The sequence below is a fragment of the Crotalus tigris genome, unplaced genomic scaffold (genome assembly GCF_016545835.1).
Source record: "Crotalus tigris isolate CLP2741 ecotype Arizona unplaced genomic scaffold, ASM1654583v1 scf7180000017536.10889498, whole genome shotgun sequence".
Lineage (NCBI taxonomy): Eukaryota > Metazoa > Chordata > Lepidosauria > Squamata > Viperidae > Crotalus > Crotalus tigris.
The window spans coordinates 5,526,941-5,531,826 of NW_024096460.1; the positions used below are offsets into that span (position 1 = coordinate 5,526,941).

Here is a 4,886-nt window from a genome sequence, read left to right on the forward strand (position 1 = left end):
ATCTGGGATCTGAAATCTGCACATTGGAAGGGTGTCTAATTTGGGGAAGGGTTTTGGAAGATCACAAATCCTCACCCCTCAGCTAGATATATGATTCTCACTTATTGCATTCTAAACTAGCTTTTTCCCACTGTAGGAAGAATATTTTGCTTTTGAAGAAGCTCATATTTTCCAGTGCAAACACAGCAAAGGATTTTTTTTAAAAAAAACTGTATTTGGTTGATAACAGAAAGAAGCACAACTGGAAAAAAGAGGCAGGCTCTGAGATTTCTGAGATCAGCAGTATTATCAAACTGCTCTTCAGTGTTTTTCATCTCGCAGGCTCTGGCCAATTCCCACCGCAACTGTAAGGAAGAGCTATTTGGAACAAAGCAGAGCCAGCCAGCCATGATCGTATAGTGGTTAGTACTCTGCGTTGTGGCCGCAGCAACCTCGGTTCAAATCCGAGTCATGGCATAAAATGGCAAGTGAATTTTTTAAAATATATTTCAGGAAAAAGCTGAAGATTCTGTGCCAGCTGTACTAATAAATATAGCTACGTTATTAGAACCCAAAGCATATGTTCCAAATACATTCCTTTGAGTTGTATCATTACATTAAAAACATTTCTATGTTGCTTTTCTGCTCATTGTTTTAAGAACGTGGGAGCAGAGAAGATGAATAATAGTTTTTATCTGCACATCATCCTATATTTTTACCACTGTAAAAATGTACGCATGTAAGAATACACAGTTTTAAAATTCATATAAAAAGTTCGCAGGTCATTAATATACCATTTTTAACTACAAAATATACTTAACATAGATTGATTTTATATAAAGGTAAAATGGCATTGTGAACAGTAATAACCAATCTTACTGAGATTTTAAATGACAGAAATGTCAACCATATCTATTATTCCAACCGCTATTATTTCAACCACTCACTTCAAAGCATCTTCTTTTCTTTATAAATTAATGTTCCATTGTTAAGTTTTCAAAAATGATTGCACTCTTCATGTACCATCTATGTTCCCCAAAAGGATTTTTTTTTTTTTACAAAAAATCTCCTAAAGGATATTTTTGTAGAGATGTAATTTGATTTTCACAGTACAGGTAATCCTCGACTTACAACAGTCCATTTAATGACCGTTCGAAGTTCCAATGGCACTGAAAAAGTGACTTATGACTACTTTTCACACTTTTATGACCATTGTAGCATCTCCGTGATCAAAATTCAGATGCTCAGCAACTGGTTCATCTTTATGACGGTTGCAGTGTCCCGGGTGTCAAGTGATCCCCTTTTGTGACCTTCTGACAGGCAAAGTCAATGGAGAAGCCAGATTCACTTAACAACCATGTTACTAACTTAATAATTGCAGTAATTCACTTAACAAATGTGTCAAGAAAAGTCATAAAATGGGGAAAAAACTCACTTAACAAATGTCTCACTTAGCAACAGAAATGTTGGGCTCAATTGTGGTCATAAGTTGAGGACTACCTGTGCTAATTTGCGGCCTCTTCAAGTCTTCCTTATCTTGGAAGAGGGCTCTCTCCCTACTTGGAGACCGCTCCTGGAGTTTGTGCTTGAGGTGGAAAAAGATGAAACTTTGATGTTGGGTTTCACCGATTAGATTGATCTGTTGTTACAGAAATGGCCAGTTTATACTATTGTGAAAAAGTTAAAAAGTTGTAGCTCGACATTAATGCTTTATTCTACTGCAATGGAAGTTGGAAGTCAATGTCTTTTTTTTTCTTTTTCTCCTCTTTCCCTCACTTTCTTTTCCCTTTCTCCTCCCCATTGTGTCCTACTATTTGCTTTGTATTTTGTATTTTACTCTATAATTCAATAAAATGCTGTTGTTGTTGTTTAAAAAAAAAAAAAAGGAAGAGGGCTCTCTCTCCCATGCAACAGAGGGGGAATTCTCCAGGCCAGTTTGACATGCTGTATTTACCAGCTTCCCATTTTCTCCATCATGCATTCCAAACAATTTTCTTTCATTTTTTCACAAGGATGCAACAAGCGAGATATCTTTCCATATTTATCCAGATTACAGGATTGTTACTTTAAGAGGCGGCTGGTTAGGTAAAGCTAGTTCATACTCAGACTATTTCACTGAAACTGCTGCTTTGTAAAGAATTTACACTGATGTAACTTTGCAATGATTCTCTTTATATCATTTGCATCAAGCTGCATCAAGACCAGGGCCAGGAAACATACTATAGATACACTGGAAAAATTGCCCTTATATAGAACTGTAAATGCAGTTCTCAATGTTTTTTAAAAAGTCTTTTTCCCATCATGCATTTTTTAATCGGTTCCAATTCTCCAATCTGGGTTCTGACAAATAGAAATATATTCTCCAAAGCACTTGAAGACAGGACAAGAAGCAATGGGTGGAAACTAATCAAGGAGACAGCCAACCTAGAACTAAGGAGAAATTTTCTGACAGATAGAAAAATTAATCAGTGGAATGGCTTGCCTCCAAAAGTTGTGGATGCTCCAACACTGAAGGTTTTAAGAATAAATTGGGTTACCATATATATGAAATGGTAGAGAGTTTCCTGTCTGAGCAGGGGGTTGGACTAGAAGACCTCCAAAGTCCCTTCCAACTCTGTTATTCTGTTACTCCTAAAAAATAGTATCCTCTATTGTTTATTTCTTTTTGTTTCCCTCAAAATGTTCGTCCTAATCTGTCAATTGCCTCTAATTATGTGAATCATCTTTTTTTTTCCCTTGATTGGTGAGATTGTGCCATATCTCTCCAAGAGAAGGGTTGCTTTCTTGTTCTGACCCAGAAAGACATATGTATTATCTGCATGTTCCAGTGACTTAAATTAATCAGAGCTTCTGATGTGTCTCTTTAATCTTTCTCCTTTTCTTTCAGTCACTGGGATGTAAAAGAAGGACACAAATCCTTTGATGTTGTATTTTCATTCAACTGAGGCGTCCGTTCCAAAATGAGCAGGGGTCACTCTTTTAGAGCCCTGGGAATATCTCAATGTTCTTTCTTCTTGTGGAAGTTATAATTGTGTCCACTTTTTCCTAATCTTCCAATTTTTCTCCTATTCTCTTAAACTTAAAGTTTGCTTCTATTTCTGCTCTTTCTTGCAAATTGTCTTCTCTGTATCCATTCATTATCATTGTCCCTTTGTCACTTTTTATATATGATTTTCCTCTGTGCTATTCTGCATTGACTTTTTCTGTTATTAGCTATATTTCCTCTGATGCTAAACCTTTTCATTCTAAAGTGATACTGTATTCATTCTAATGAATGTCTTAAGAAAGCAAAAGATGGCTTCTTAATAGGTTGTCAGTTTATTTCTGTGCATTCTGCTGAGTGAAGACTATCAGCTATTTTCATTTTTTTTTCAAACTTATTTCTGCAATCTGAAGAGCTACTCACAGCTAAGTCAATCCAATCATTGTTGTACAATGGTTAGTATTCCCTACTATGAGCTCAGCAACCAAGGTTCAAATCTTAGTTGCTACACAAACCTGGAACTGTTATACACTGTTTTATCTGTATAAGGACTTTTTCTCTCATGCATCTTTATGTTCCTGGGACACAAAGGTTTTGTTCTTGTGTATGTCACGTTCAGTTAGTTTAAAAAAAAAAAAAATACTACATTTTTTTTTATTTAGACATTGCATACAATGGATATTTTTAAAACTTTTTCTTTTAAAAAATTAAGCACAGAGCAGCTTCACAGTTGGCACATTGAGACAAGAATGGTGGACTTTAAGGGCAAATTTACCCTGCGGATGGACATTTTCTTCTATTCATTGACATCAATTTGCAGATTCAAAGCCTGGCCATTTTGCTCTACTTCAATTTGAAAATAATAATAATAATAATAACAACAACAATAATAATGACACCAACAACAACAACAATAAAGTAAAAAAATAGCTACTCACTATGAGAGTACCCTGATCTCATTAAGCCCCATCTCTTCTAACAATACGCTCCTCTTCATACCAATATACATGTCATATGGAAATCTGCAGGGAAGAGTGCCTGTACATATGTAGTTTGGCTTCTATGTGAATGAGTAAGATGCCTGCCTTATCAGGAGCTTGGTCAAGCAAAAACATATGTATTTACTGTTACAGATGAGAAGGCTTTTTTCTCTGCATTAATGTCCTCAGTAGCTAAGCAAACTTGAGTGACTTGGTGGAAGGTGGGGCTAATTGAAAATACACAATAAATTTTATTTTAATATGTTCATTACTTGATTAAAGCATTTAATATGTCCATTGCTTGCTTCAAGCATTTAGACAATCATAATGTATTTATGTGTAGACATTACATTCCTAAGTAATGCTATACATTTCACTGAGCTAGTATCCTAAACAGGCTTGAAGTCTTTCTGGCTTTGGTAAAAACAACATAATTCTTTTAAACTATACAGTTTAAAGTAGTTGTAATTAATTACTATTTGTGCACTCAGCTGTATGGAATACAGAACAGAAGTGAAGCAATGTTTTGACGATCATATTCCAATTATTCATGCTATGGAAATGTGGCTTAATTTTGGCTATATTTTGATGTCCATCACACTCATTACAAAAGATTAAAGCAAAGACGTATTCATAATAATGCTGTGCAAAGTTGAAATAATGGTTTCTGTTTTCAGAAAATAAATCTTCTACCCATTGTCTTTTTACCAAATTGCATTGCTCTTAATTGTAAAGCACTTCATGATGAAGATAATAAAAATAAACCAGAGCAGAACATTACACTTGTATGCAGTTTATACAATAGTTAGTCAAAGGGACTGGGCGGTGCATTTATTTCCTAAATTAGGGAAATTCACCATGTAATGGAAGAATAATGTTACACTTTATATTAGCCCAAAGGCTGAGAAGTAATTAAAAGAATAGAGCAAAGTTAATCTGATTAC

General features: G+C 35.0%; 1 non-coding gene across 1 annotated transcript; it reads left to right on the forward strand.

Annotated features, from left to right (window-relative positions):
* Positions 1–384: 384 nt before the first annotated feature.
* On the forward strand, positions 385–456 carry TRNAH-GUG. The gene has a single exon. It is a non-coding gene; the product is annotated as a tRNA-His (tRNA).
* Positions 457–4,886: the final 4,430 nt, after the last annotated feature.